Below are 15,297 nucleotides of genomic sequence, written 5' to 3'. Positions count from 1 at the left end.
GGAAGACGACGTCATTCAGGGGTTTTACCAGGATTCATATGACAGACGAGACTTTCTTACCTTCGATAAGGAGACCATGACTTGGGTAGCAGCAGATATTGGGGCTCAGATCAGCAAGAGGAGATGGGATGTTGAAGTAGATGACAATGAAAGATGGAAACACTACCTGGAGGAGAGATGTACAGAACTCCTTAGCCGGGAAATAGAGTGCGGGAAGGAGACTCTGCAGAGGAAAGGTAAGATGGGGGACAAGCCTCACCGAGAAGGTCACTACAAATTACATCTCCATTCCCCAGCCCCAGTTCCAAAATGGGGCAGGGGGCGGATCAGCTAACCTTGCTCCCTGGGCAGCTCTGCTGGAAAAAAAGGTAAGAAATTGAAAATGTTAAAAGCAGCTCACTGTAGAGAAGCTGCATCTCCAGAGCCACTTGACCAAATGAGCCCAAATTCACTCCACAGATTCTACCTCTTCCCCTGGTGTGACGCAGCGTTATCAAGGCAATCTGCCTGTGCACGTGCATGATGGAGCACTCTGAGAAATAGACTCTGTAGAGAAAGTGCCACTGAACTTTGATCATGGAAGTGCCACCACTTCTATGGGCACCAGCTTCATTCACCATGTAATTCTTCCTCATTCACCGTCTGCACCATCATATTTGTTGTGTTACCCCCAGCCCCTGTGTCCCACCAATGACGGTAGCTTTGTTCTTGTTGCCTCTTTGTCCAAACTTCTCCCACAGTCATCGATGTGCTTTCTTTCATGCCATCCCCTACATATGGAATTGCCTTCCCCATATCAATCTGGAAGAAGGCTCCCCTTGTCCTTAAAGTTTTCCCCGTCAAGATCTACCTTTTGCTGCAACACTTTCATACTTATTACTTGGTTCTTTTATCAATAAGACCTCAGATAATCACACTCAGTCAAATTTATTACCAAAGCTTTTTAGTTAAAGATTAATCAGCACAAACATAGCAGGGGAAGAGGTTAAATGCTTTAACGCTTCAACTCAGGAGGACAGTTGCAACCTAGTCTGCTTCAAAATGTTAATTCACTATTGCCCATGTATGTACCTTGTCTGTTACCATGGCCACAAATATCCCAAATTAGTTAGCATCATTACACACCCTAATGTTTCCCTTCCCAAACAGTTTGCGCTTGCTGTTCAAGGTTACTTGAAATTTGTACCCAGTTTTTTTGCAACAGTTATACTAGTTGCTTATTTCTCTCACAAACCTCAGCAGAAAATGATCTTGTCCTTGGCCATCTTTACAAATGGCAACAAGAAACAGCCATACACAGCAATGTAATGTGTATTTCAGTGCCAAGAGGCTGGGAAACTGATTTTTCAACATGTGTAAATATTGGGTAAATAGTTTTGTTAACAACCTACAAGAAACTAGCCAATTAATATTAGCTAGTTTGAGGGGCAGTTTACAGCCATGTGTCATGGTTTTTTGTTTAACGGTCCTTTCCATCTCTAATTGGTCAGTTTATCTAATTCATTTTTTGCTTCCTGGCCAGGGCAAGATTCTTTTCTCTTTCAAATCCAGGGACTGAGAAGAGATGGGCACAAACCTAGCACATGATTGGCACCTGTATCTGGAGCTTAGTGAAGCCTTTCAAGGTTCTTGTGTCACTGTGGCTGGGAGCAGAGGCTTTTGGTTTCCACACATAGAATCTGGTCAGGGACCTGGATTCAGGGTTCACCATTGCTGATGCCATGAATTCAGCACAGAAATCCAGAAACATGGCTCTACGGGCCCTTCATTCTTGCCTATGTGGCCAGAGAGATGTTTAATTTGGGGAGCAGCTTGTTTCTGTGTTCCAGCATCACTGCAGAGAGGGTGTGGCCTTGGAATGGAGCGAGAAGGAAGGTTAGTGCCCTGCATCGGGGGGAGAGTCTCCTATGCCCCTAGCACAAGAAAGTCTTGGAAGAATTTTTTACACATGGAGCTGCCTTCCAGACAGCTTTTTGCTTGGTTAATTCAGATGTGGAAAAATGCAGCAGTTGGAAGTGCAAACCATTTCTAAAAGGGCAGCCTGCACTGGAAATCTAGTCATCAGATGGTTTCACAGCAAAATCCTACCACCACGTCCCCTGCCAATTTTTGTGTCATAAACCACATTTCCTTATTCTCTTAGAAATATTTTTCTTTTTGCTGTATTATTATGTGAATCCTTCAGATAACAGGAGAAGCTGATTAGTGAAACTGAAAGTGTATACAGAACTCGGGGTTTAACAGGTGTATATAAGCCAAGAGCAGTATTAAAATATCTCTATCGTCCCTTCTTCATTTCCTGCCCCCCTCAAAAAACACACATTGTGTCTGTACTCCATTCATGGCAGGGAAATCCAGAGCTTTGAGGTCAGTTTCCAGGTTGTCACCAGACTCCCACAGGGGGACTGTGTTCCGTTAGTTATGAAAGTCATCATGGTCAAGGTGGGTTAGAGGCTGGGAGCCAGGACTCCTGGGTTCTGTCTCTGGAAGGGGAGTGGGGGCTGGTGGGTTAGAGCAGGAGGTCTGGGAGCCAGGATTCTTGGGGTCTGTTCCTGGCTTTTGCACTGATCTTCAGCAAGTCTCCCCCTTTCCCGTTTAGGGACGATACTGACATCCCTGCTCTCCCATAGTTAGGTTTATGAAGATTGATTAATGCTGTAAAAGTCCTCTGTTTTAAGTGCTAAATATTTATTACGAATTGAAGTGGTAGAGGCTGGGTCTAGTGTCCAAGACTTTCTGTGGTGAGGTGCAATGCATGGTAGCTGCACTGGAAGGGGTGGAGGGTTCAGGACTCAGCCCTAACCTGGAGAGCTGACTGACTTATGCCTGCAATGGGATGAAAGGAGGGTTTTAGTGCGGAGGGGGGATTTCCCCCCATTGATCATTCTCTCCATTCCATTTCAGAACCAAATAACAGTCTGATTCCCGTTGTGGCTGGAGTTATCTCTGCAGTTCTCCTGATTGGTGGTATAATTGGAGTAGTCGTCTGGAAAAAGAAACGCCCAGGTAAAGAGCCTGGGATGGGGGGATTCCCTGGACTTGGTGGGCCCTGCCCGTACCCCTAAGGGCAACAGCAGTACAGGAGCCAGTGGTCAGTGCGGTGTAACTGCCCCACTGTGGGACTGAGCTAATGACACCCATGGGAGCTGCTGGAGGGCCAGACCCAGAAACTGGGTACGGGTTACAGTTTATATGGGGTTAGGTTTTCCAAAGAGCTCAGCAGCCAGTGCACCGAGGTCTTTGGAAACTGTCTGATTGTGTCTTTCTCTCCTGCTGATCATGAGCGCCTGGGATCTTGAGTCCATTACTGAGCGCCAGGGAGCTGTGCTGGGCCAGGGGCCCTGTTTCTGAGCTGCAGACACTGATTGCAGTCGGTTCCTGCCTTGGGAGCTGCATTCACTGACATTTGCCTTCTCTCTGCAGGGAGGAAGGGAGACGGCTACACTGTAGCTCAGGGTAAGTGACAAGAGACCCATCGCCTCTTTTTCAAGTGGCCACCTCTGAACAGCCATCAGTATTTCCTTGTGGATTTTAGGTTAGAGGCTCTGACACGGAAGTGGGCAAACTACGGCCCGCGGCTCACATCCGGCCACAGGACCCTTCTGCTCAGCTCCTGGCCTGGGAGGCTGCCCCTGGCCCCTCCCCCGCTGTTCCACCTCAATGGTTTGGCCGGTGGGGCTGTGAGCTCCTGGGGTAAGGGAGCAGGGGGGGTTGGATAGAGGGAAGGGGAGTTCAGAGTGGTGGGCAGGGGACAGGGGTGTGGATGGGGTCGGGGCGGTCAGAGGGCGGGGAACAGGGGGGTTGAATGGGGGCAGGAGTCCCCAGGGTGGCAGGAAGGAAATGAGGGATTGGATGGGGGGGCAGTCAGGGGCAGGGGTTTTGAGTGCTGTCGGGATGGAACAGGGGGGATTGGATGGGGCGAGAGCAGGAGGGGTCGGATAGGGGATGGGGCTGGGCCACACCTGGCTGTTTGGGGAGGCACAGCCTCCATTAACTGGCCCTCCATACAATTTTGGAAACCCAATGTGGCCCTCAGGCCAATAAATTTGCCTGCCCCTGCACTGACAGGAGATCCTTGCTCCCAATCATAGGCCTTGTCTACAATGAGGATTTTAGAGAAATCTCCAACTATTGCTCTAGTACCATAGAATCGTAGGACTGGAAGGGACCTCGAGAGGACACCCAGTCCAGTTCCCTGCACTCAGGGCAGGACTAGGTATTATCTAGACCATCCCTGACTAACCTGCTCTTAAAAACCTCCAATGAGGGAGATTCCACAACCTCTCTAGGCAATTTGTTCCAGTGCTTAACCACCGTGACATTATTTTTTTCCCTAGTGTCCAACCTAAACCTCCCTTCCTGCAATTTAAACCCACAGCTTCTTGTCCTATCCTCAGAAGTTGATGAAAACATTTTTTTTCACCTCCTCCTTGTAGCAACCTTTTATGTACTTGAAAACTGTTATCACATCTCCTCCTCGCTTTGAAACGTTTTGGTGAAAACTGAAACAAAAGTTATTTAGCCTGTCATAAACAGTTAGTTAAGGGTTAAGGTCTCTTTTACCTGTACTGGGTTAACAAGCAGTACCTGATGACCACCTGACCAGAGGACCAATCAGGGACAAGATAATTTCAAATCTCTGTGGAGGGAAGTTTTTTTCTGTGTTCTTTGTTTTGAGTTGAGTCTCTCTTGGGAGTTAAGGGAGTCCAGACATCTTAATCAAGTCCTCCCAGGTTTCTGCAGTATTTTTCATCTATTCAGTCTAGCGAATATTAGAAAGGCGTACTAGTATTTTTTTACTTTTATTTCTGCATTGGCAATTGTGTGTTTTGCTAAAGGAATCTCTTTATTTCTATTGCTGTTACTTTGCTTTTACTGAGAAAGAAAGCGGGAGGGGGAATTCTCTCCAGGTTTATAGGTTAGACTCTGTGTATTGTTCCATCCTGGTATTACAGAGATAGTGTACTTTCTTTTTGTTCTTTTAATAAATTCTTTTCTTTTCTTTGGACTTGGTTAATTCCTTCTCTTGTGGAAATTCAGGGGAAGGGGGAGGGGGGAAGAGTGAGTTCCTCCTGGGTTTGATTCACGGAGTTGAATCGGTGTGTATCTCTCCGGAGTAGGCTAGGAGAGAGAGAGGGAGGGGGGAAGTGGGCTGCTTCCCTTTGTGCTGAGATTCAAGGTGGTTGGATCTGTGTTCCCCAGGGAAAGTTCAGGGGAACAGGGAGTGTGCTAGACACTTAAAAACCTAGCTGGTGGCAGCGTAGTAGATTTTAGTTTAGAGGAGTCCATGCAGGTCCCCATCTTGGAACCCAACAGCTCCAAGTGGGGGAAGAAGACCTATGACATAGCCCTTTTCCCATTTTCACGTATTCTGTTACTGTCTTTCCTTCCTCATTGACTGATGGGTCTGCCCCGTCCTTGGTCTTCCTCTTGCTTCTAATGTATTTGGAGAATGTTTTCTTGTTTCCCTTTATGTCTCTAGCTAGTTTGATCTCATTTTGCACCTTGGCTTTCTAATTTTGCCCCTACAGACTTGTGTTATTTGTTTACAGTTATCCTTTGTAATTTAACTATGGGAAATATTTACATAAATTATGGACTGTCTTGGAAGCCATCTAATGCCTGGTACCAAGAGCCAGTATAAAGTGCGCAGGTCTGCCGGGTCCCGCTAGGGTGTAGGAGTCCAGCTCTCTTTACCCTCTCAGGGGTGCCTCCAGCGGGTAACGGAGGGGGTTTGAGAAGTGCCAACAAAACCTCCTCAGAGCACCACCCTTCCTCCTACAGTTGGCCCTCAGTTGCGCCTCCCTCGCTGCTCCTCGTTACTCCAAAAAAACAGAGGTGACGTGTGACAGATCACCCCATATTAGGGCACATATCAAAATGAATGGGGTGGGGCTGAGGGGTTTGTTTGGTGTGTGGGAGGGGGCTCCAGGCTAGGGCAGAGGGTTGGAGTGTGGGGGTGAGGGCTCTGACTGGGGGTGAGGGCTCTGAGGTGGGGCTGGGGATGAGGGATTCAGGGTGCAGGAGGGGGCTCGGGGCTGGGGCAGAGGGTTGGGGTGTGGGGGGGGATGAGGATGCTGACTGATGATAAAAATAGATAAATACACCAGCCAGATTAGATTTACCAGAAACTATAAACTGTTCAGCCCCAGTTTGAGAGTGTGTGTTAAATTGTCTTGCTGTCAGACCCTATCTGTATAAAAATTGCATTAAAGCATAAATGTACGTGAATTGAAAATGTATACGTTTTATATAGGATCAAAGAGACTGTTGTATTGGGACTAGCTGGCCTTTCCCAACTCTTCTCCATCCCTTGCAGTCTGATGCTTCCCACGCAACTCGAACTCTGCCCCAGTAGGTCTGGGAATAGGAACAGGAAGTAGAACAGCACCAGGCCAAACCAAACTTGCCCTTGTCTGTGTGCCCAGCACCACCCCAGATCAGCATTCCTCTTCATACCGTCCACACTGCTCTGTGCAGTGCCGTTGATTAAGGCAAGAATTTAACTGATCTTGATTGGCAGGGGGACTGTTCCCTCTAATTTTTTTCATTCCTGTGCGCAAAGAGTTTTGTTATGTGCACCAATATGAAAGTACTGTGCAGATACGTGCCACCAGTAGAAACAAAAAACCTAGATTTGATTTTTTATATATAGATATATATATATATTAAAAGTTACCATAGGGATAATTACTCCAGCCAGGGTTGGTTAGGCATCTTAGAACTCACTACTCAAAGAATTAAACTTAAGTATAAGAGAAATAAATGTTTAACTGCACAGACCAGTCAGAAACCTAAAATAGCAGCACTTGGAAAGAATAAAATTACAGAGAATATCTGTGCATTGCAGGAAGTACAAAGAAATAACGAACAACACCACAAGTATGTGTTGGAGGTGAGTGTGAAAGAGACAGTGTGAGGGAGAGGGAGAGTGAGTGTGCTGGCTGCTGGGGAAGTCCATCCACTGTCTCTTTAAGGCACTCACACCAGAAGGCTCAGACCACAGCAGCTGAGCTCTCCAGCTCCTGAGGCTTGTCCCCAGCTCCTGCACTGCAGAGATGGGGTACATGGGTGGGGGTAGAGGAAAACCCTGACATCAGCCCCACCCCCTCCTCCCTGTTCTGCTCAGCCAGCAGGAGGGTCCCAGGAGCAGCTGGCCAGAGGCTCTGAGGCAAAGTGCAGAAGCAACGTGGCTGCATGGCTCTGCTAATTAAGTGCTCAGGATTTGATTCACTCCTGGGTGGCCGTGCGTCAATGGTGTCCTTAGCCTCTCTTTGCCAGAAGCTGGGAATGAGTGACCAGGGATGGATCATTGATGATTGTTCTGTTCTGTTCATTCCCTCTGGGGCACCTGGCACTGACCACTGCTGGAAGACAAGAGACTGGGCTATATGGACCTTTGGTCGGACCCAGTACGACCGTTCTTATGTATCCTTAGCCCAGCATCTCCTGGTTTGCTAGCCGTTGAATGTTGAGTATTCAGTGCTCCTGTTCTGAAGAGGCGTGAGAAGCACAAAGCAGTGCTGACCCCCTACAATGGTAACGTTTTTTGCATGTGAATAATGGAAATCCAGGGAAGCTGCACTGTAGACTGATCTGTGCACCAACCGCCTCACTGCTAGGGAAGAGTCAGGTGATGACTCTTCCCTTGGGATAAGAGTCTAACTACGCTGAAACCTGCCTTGTGAGAGATGCTAATATACTCTCTCTCCTCCTCCTCCTCTGCACAGCAAATGACCAAGAATCTAGTGGCTCTGACCATAGGCGGCAGGTTTGTATAATTTTTGGTGGGACCCAAAATGGTGGTGCCCCCCCGCTCCTGCCAGGGGCAGCTCTAGAAATTCCGCCGCCCCAAGCAGGGCGGCGCGCTGCGCCGCTTCCGCCACCCTTCCCCGGTCCCACGGCCGGGGCTGAAGTGCCTGCGGACGGTCCTGTGGTCCCGCAGCTCCGGTGGAGCATCCGCAGGCATGCCTGCGGGAGCTCCATCCGAGCCGCGGGACCAGCGCACCCACTGCAGTCATGCCTGCGGCAGGTCCGCTCCTCCCAGGGCTCCTGTGGACCTCCCGCAGGCATGACTGCGGAAGGTCCGCCGGAGCCAAATGCCGCCCTGCCAGGACAATGCCGCCCCACGCTCCTGCTTGGCACGCTGGGGTCTGGAGCCGGCCCTGGCTCCCGCCCTGTAAGCCGATATAAAATGAAGCTACAATGCATCAGTGCCACAAGATTACAAAGGTCAATTAAAAGTAGAAAGTCAGAAGCAGCACTTGCCTACTTCAATATACAGTATTATATTTTGTTGCACCTGTTGTGATGAAGTGGGAATGTTCTTAATATTTTCTCTGAATACTGTATGGGTGCCTCAGTTTCCCCTGCAAGATGCCAACTGAAGGTGTTGTGGCCAAAGATCAGGTGGCCTCCTTGTCCGGAAGAGAGACAGAGGCCAGAGGAGGGAGTGTCAGTTTGGAGCTGGCTGGGGAAATGGGGAGAGACCCAGAACTTGGTTCTGGGCTCCCCACCCCCCAAGATGCAGCACCATTGGAATCAAATCTATTTGATCCTTGCCTCTGAAAATCAGGCCACTTATTTAGCCACCTAAATTAGGTTGTAGCATCTAACTTTAGCAACCCAGGTTTGAAAATGTTGGCTTCAACCTTTCTGTGTCTCCGTTCCTCCATCTGTGAAATGAGGCTAATACTGAACAGTAAAGCAAGTTCAGCTCAGCTCCATCCGGAGAGTGGAAGGGTGTTTGCTAGGTCATTGAAAAGCAAACCGCTGAGCAATGCAGGGGTCTGAATGGCTCAGAGAGGTGGTAAAGGAAGACTGGCCCTTGTAGGCCCTAGTCCAAGTGGGTAGAGTTGGAAAGATGCCACCATCCGATGGAAAAGAGCTGTAGACAATGTCCCCTGTCGTTGGCTATCTCAGCCGTGAGGCCTGCTTCTGCCAGCTGAGAGCCACTCTTTTCCCAGATGGGCCAGGGTCGAGGCACATTTGTGGCTAGCAGGGGTATACCTGTTCCCTAGACAGAGGTCTCCCCCCCACCCCAGGTCAAACAGCTCAGCAGTGACATTCTTAGAAGTAAAATCCCACTCCCAGCCCCCCCCCATTTAAAGAAACTCCCTCCCCGTGCAGCACAAGGGAAAGGAACCCCCCCCCAGCCCAGAGCCACCCTAGCTCACCTTCAGTTGCTCTATCCTCGGGGCTCCTCCTCTCTCATGTGCCAATGATGCTGCCCTGGGGACTCACCTGTGGCCACCCGGCTGTGAGAGCTCACAAGTATCATGCAAGAGTCCCCGCCCGCCCCCACGCAGTGATCTCTCCCTCCTAGGGAGCAGCATGGGAAAAGAGTGGAGGGACCCAGCCGCAGCCCTTTAAACAGCAATGGCTTCAACCCCCCCGCCCCCCCAGCACAGGCTGAAAGAGGGGTGTTGTCTGCATGTGTAGCCCGGTGCTGGGCGGGTGGATGGGTTAGACATGCAGAGAGAGAGATCGCTTCGGGGTGCCCACCCGGGGGCTTCAGCCTCCCAAACTCTCCTGAGGGGGCGGCCCCGCCCCCAGGACAGGGCATGCCGGCAAGCACACACCTCGCTCCTCCCTGCACAGATCGGACCGGCCGGCAGCACCTGTGAAATGGGAGAGAAATAAGCCCTGGTTCAGGCCAGGCCAGTGTCATTCCCGGGACCTGGTGCATCCTCTGAGTGCCTCTCCGCTGTTCCTGCAGCAGCCCCTCCTTCCCGCAGCGGGGCCGGGCTGCAGCAGCGCCGGGTGGCTCACGGGTGATTCGAGTTTGCAAGTCATCAGCCTGCGCTGGTCCCTTGCCCCCAGGAACAGGGCCCGTGCAGCAGCGATCGCCGCCAGGGAAGTGTCCCCCGGTCCCCACTCCCTCCGCAGGCTCCAGCTCGGGGGAGTTACAATGAGGCGCCTGGTTTCTTTCCAAGCGTTTGCCCGTGAGCGGGAGGCCAGAGCAGGCCAGCGAGCCCGCCACGGAGAGGAGCGCAGGCCTGGGAAGAGCTCCTAGCACAGCTCCAGGCCCCTGCCCCTGCTGGGGACGGGCCAGTGACCAGCCTGTCCTCTAGCCCACAGCGGCAAAGCCCGGCGGCGCGACCCCTGCAAGCGCCGGGGATGGAGCGGAGCGGCCGAGCGGCGGGGACCTGCCGCCCTCCCATCACCTGAGACACACAGACACAGCTGCCTGCGTTCAGGCAGTTAAGCTCTCTGGGGCCGAGCGGGGCGGGGAGGGGAGGGGGGAAGCTCTCCAGCCCTGGCGGCGGCGGCGGCGCGCTCCAAGCAGGGGAGAAAAAACATTGGTGGGGCAGAGCCCCTGCTTGGGATTTATTCATGGGGCTAAAGCCCCAGAGCCCCATGTAAGTCAGCGCCTATGGCTCTGACGTATCTGCCAAGGGTAAGTGAGGGGGGCTCTAGCCTACGAGTTCACTGCTCTCACTGAGGCCTCTGGAGAGAGACACCTCGTCCAAGTCATTGGACCCCGAGTCTCACTGGCCCATCCCCTCTAGCAAACCAGCTCCAAAGAGCAGAACAGAGAAGTTCTGAATCTCTTATTTCCCTTTTATTCACACGGGGGGTTCAGGAACAGGTTTGCAGCCAAAACCTCCTTGTTTTCTCTGAGATTAATTTAGGTGTGAAAGACTCTAGTGAGAGGGATTTCTCTGTGGCTGCTGGTACAGCCTGGGCTGAGATCAGCTTTTGTAATGATAAATCCAGCTGCTTCAGAGAACAGTCTCCAGTGAAACTGCAGGGAGGAAGCAGCAGGGCTATAGCCCAGCACCTCATCTTCAGGAACACAGGATCTCTGAGGGCTAGTCTACACTTACCTGCCGGGTCGACGCGGTGAGTTCGACTTCTCGGAGTTCGAACTATCGCGTCTAATCTGGACGCGATAGTTCGAACTCCCTGTGCGCTCCGGTCGACTCCGGTACTCCACCACTGCAAACGGCGGTGGCGGAGTCGACCTTGGAGCCGCGGACTTCGATTCCGCGGCGTCTGGACGGGTGAGTAGTTCGAACTAGGGTACTTCGTAGCTGAATTTGCGTACCCTAGTTTGACCCCCCTTCTTAGTGTGGACCAGCCCTGACACTGGAGCTAAAAGCTTTGTCAGCAGGTTTAGGAATTTTGTCCACTGAACACTGCAGCAGCTAGAGGGCGACCGTCCCACAGCATATGCACTTAAGCATTGCAAAACATGGCAGTTCTTAATAGATGTTGCCTGTGTTTAATTTCTGCAGCTTAACAGAGCCTGTTGGAGTCTGTGTCACAACCTGAAGGGATCCCAGAGAGGAAGACCCAGGACACCGGACGAGAGCTTTCCAGCAAGTTGAAAGAAGATATAAAAGGAGAAAGGAACACACATAAGTGACCTCACTTTCCCCACAATGCCACACCTACAAGGACTGGGGGAAAAAGACTGAACTGGGGGGGAGTTGCTGGTCTGAGGCAGGAAAGAAGGAAGCCTGCCTGTGTATGCAAAAGCTAACCCGCGTGTACTGGGTAAGACGCTGCTTGATACAAATCCTGTCTAGTGTATAAAACCTAGCTTGCAATTTTCTTTATTTGCTAGGTCATGTACTTTGGTCGGTTTGCTATCTCTTATAATCACATAAAATCTATCTTTCTGTAGTTAATAAATCTGTTTTATATTTTACCTAAAACACTGCGTGTTGTTTGAAATGCAAAGAGAAAACTCTCAGCCCAGGAGCAAGAATTGGTGCATGTCCACTTTCCCTTGTAGAAGTGGTGAACTGGTTAATAAATTAATACTGGTCGGGTTTTGCCCAGGGCAGGACGGTACAGCTCCGGGGTCCTAGCCTGAGGAGTTTGGGGGTATTTTGGCTGTAGCCTGTCTATTGTGGGTTCATGATTGGCCAGACCATTCATGAACATAGCTGGGTGTGGTTCCTACCGGTGGATGTTGGAGTGAGTGCAAGCTTGGAGGGCTTTGCAGCTTGTCACAACATCACAGTGTAAGAGGATCCCAGATTGGTGAGACAGAGGGCTCAGCTGTGCCTCAGAACCCAGGAGTCCTGGCTCCCAGACCCCCCTGTTCTAACCCACAAACCCCGCTCTGTAGCTGCTGACACAAATCTCCCCCCGACCTCCCATGGGGCTGTTCCCATCTCAGTCGCTGCTTTCCAGCCATGCTGCAGCCTGCTTTGTATCTCCCGAACTGTCTCTGGCCTGCCCGCCTTACCCAAGGAGGGACTGATGGCCAGACTGTCAGGCAAGAGGGGTAGGGAGCCTTGTGTCTCTGATCCCTGCCCAGCCATCGCACAGGGCCTGGTTCACCCACCATCACCCTGCTGCTGGCCAGCGTAGAACGGTGGGAAATGCTGGCACCAGGGTGGGGCTGACTGGGGGGTGTCGATGCCTGGTCTGCAGAGGTGCCACTGGCAGTACAAGGTGCCTGGCAGGGGAAACCCAGGCCTATGGGGATAGAGAGCCATTGGCCTGGCTGCCCCTGGTATCCGTCACTGGCAGGGCCTGCCCCAGGGTGGGACAACATGGGGGGGGGCTGCCCCAGCAGCATGTCAGTGCTAAGCAGGAACATTCCCCCTTGTATCGCTAGACTCAGCCAGACGGGAACTGACGTCTGGGCTCAGACCCCGGGTTCCCCTCAGCCCAGCCCTGCATGACGCCCTTTCAATTATAGGTCTCCCCAAATCCTGGAGTATTGCTCGCCTTTAATAATGCCTCCCCCTCTCCACAGCCCCCTCAAGGCTGACGGGGCTGCCATCTGTCTGGAAATGTAATGCAGGGGCAGTAACAGGATAGTCTGTGATGAAGCTACTGGCCTGGGGATCAGGACACCTTGGTTCAGTTCCTGGCTCTGTCTCCGACTCTGTGTGCAACTTTAGACAGGTCACTGAGTCACTTTGTTGCCTCAGTTTTCCCATTTGCACAATGGGGATAATAATCCTTCCTCTGTCTATTTAGAATGTAAACTCGTTGGGGAAGAAAGTGTCTCTGTGTGCATACAGCACACAGCTCATGGGGCCCTGATCTCAATGTGCCACTTATGCCCTCCAAAAATCAGAACACTGATTCACAAATAATGAGACTTTGAACAAAAGTGTGGAGTTTATTTGCCTTCTGGGTTTTGCGCCTCGGGCAATCATATTGTCAAGATTCTCCCTCAACTATGAGGACTAGACATTTACTTCTTTTCTTTTTAAAGCTGAAATTCTCACATCGTCCCATGACTCGAAGAGCTGGGGTCCTTAGGAAAATGCCAAATACTGTGAAATTTTCAATACAATACAATGGCCAGAACTGTGTTTAGACGAGCTCTAATTCTCAAATATGGATCAGGCTAAAGTTTCCCGTAAACACAGAGTGATTCCTCTGAGTGGTGGACGGTGTTCCCCAGCCCCTGAGACAGGAATGGTCTCCCCACTGCATTGAAGGGGGCGGGGGGGGGGATCTGGGCCCAGACCTATGGAGAAAAGGCCCAGCAGAGTCAGCCAAAGAGAGGAACTAGAATGAAATTCCCCCTCTCCCTCCCCGGCTCAGCCTGTATCTTTGCTCCTGGATTCCCGGTATCAGCCCTACAGACAGCTGTGCTGAAAAAGGGTCAGCTGTTTAAATGGCTGCTGGGCCGATGCTGGAGTCAGGCAGTGCTTTGTAGTCACAGCAGCCTGCAGGGATGATTCAGGGCTGTGAGTGTGTGTGTGTGGTAAGCCCCAAGGTGTGTCAGATGGGTGTAGGTTGAAGACCTCATGGGGCACTTTCCATAAGTGCAGGTGTTTGCCCCATAGCCCTTGGCTGACATTTCCCCTGTGTGTTTGGCTGATGTGCTCTTCCCCAGAGGTGGCTGCATCTCCATGGGGGTGTGGGGGCTGTGCACAGCCAGTGAGGCACTTAGGGGTTAAAGGAACTATAGAAATGGCAGGAAAGCAGTGAACCCCAGTGTGGGGGGAGCTCACCCTGCTAATAGAGAGCTGGGAATACAGGACACCCCGTCCCTGGCTCTGTGCTTTGCCTGTAGGGCTCTGATGCTCTCATGGTCCCTCTGTGATCACACCCCCACCCCGGCGGGGCTCAGAGGCAGGTAAGGAGCCTGCTTTCCCAGCTTGTAACGGTCAATTACTGGCCTGGCTGGGTGAACCTGGGACCATCCTGAATCCACCGCCCCCTCTTGCCTACGTCTCGGCCCAGGGAGGGTTTTTCCCACTCCACGTTCCCAAAGAAACCCACCGGGACACATCCCATCCCCTGAGCCTCTGGAGCAGGGGGAGAGAGGGGAGATCCCCGATGGTGGTGGGAGCCCCTTGCAGAGGGGCTGCTGAGCCATGTTCCGTGCAGGAGGCTCCCAGGGTGAGGAATTTCAGGTATTTGCATTGGCATACCCACCCCACCTAGCATAGCCCACAGCAGCCTGGGATGGTTATTTTGACAGCTCTAGGATCCCCAATTTCTTTGTTATTGGGGCAGGAGGAATAAAGTGTTGTCACCCTGATTATGTGAATGAGGAACTACGAGACTGCCTTATGACAGAGATGTCTCAACACCAATTATGTAGCACTTGCTAGACAAGGGATATGGGTGCCAAAACTCCATGAATTGAGAGAGGTTGGGGACTGGTGTGTGTATCTGATGGCATGGGCCCCCTTTTGAGGGCTTGGAACACCAATTGCACACCCTCCTCTCTCCACTGTTGAAGAGCAGAGCTAATTTTGATTCTGTTAGGAGTCCATCTAGAAGCTGCTGAGCTGAATTCACGTTGGGCCAATGGTGCACCAGCACTGGGGCTCCCCTACTACAAGCTGAATCACTAAGAGCTGAAATTACTAAAAGAGCTAAGCTTACTGAGCTGAGATCACTGAGTGCTGTGTTAACTAGTGGGGGAGCCTGAAGATCTATTGCTAAGCGGCTGGCAAAGCGGAGCAGTTTGCAGCACAGTTGGAGCAGCCCACGGAACAGTGAGCGGAGTGGAGCGGTTTGCGGGGACGGCTGGAGCAGCTCACAGGTCGGCTGGTTGAGCGGCACAGCTGGTGGAGTGGAGCTGGTCGTGGTGAAGGCTGCAGCAGAACCCCACGGAGAGGCGGAGCAGTTGGCCCTGGCCCACGTAAGGTGCCCCTTAACACCCTGTGTGTCCCCCCCCCATTTCCACCCAGGCTGGGGGTGTAAAACTCTGCAGATAAACTTGAACTCTAGGGTGGCACTGACCAGAGACTTTTGGGTTGTTGGACTTTGGGGTGATTGGACTTAAGACTCTAAGGGGGAAAGGACATTGCCAAACGTACTTGGAGGTGGGTTTTTTGCTTATGGTTTGTGTATAGTCCTGTT

The 15,297-nt window shown here is 51.6% G+C and overlaps 1 protein-coding gene across 1 annotated transcript in view; it reads left to right on the top strand.

The window, feature by feature from the left end:
- The first annotated feature begins 342 nt into the window (after window positions 1-342).
- The window catches only part of LOC123372400 (class I histocompatibility antigen, F10 alpha chain-like), a 74,444-nt gene continuing 59,489 nt past the window's right edge, over window positions 343-15,297 (top strand). The window contains exon 1 of the transcript XR_006580267.1: window positions 343-3,006. The gene's annotated coding sequence lies outside the window, so the exon portion shown is untranslated. The remainder of the gene's footprint in view (window positions 3,007-15,297) is intronic.

Source organism: Mauremys mutica, chromosome 6, assembly GCF_020497125.1.
Source record: "Mauremys mutica isolate MM-2020 ecotype Southern chromosome 6, ASM2049712v1, whole genome shotgun sequence".
Lineage (NCBI taxonomy): Eukaryota > Metazoa > Chordata > Testudines > Geoemydidae > Mauremys > Mauremys mutica.
Note: the sequence above shows the minus strand (reverse complement) of the source record. Positions and strands in the feature narration are given on the sequence as shown.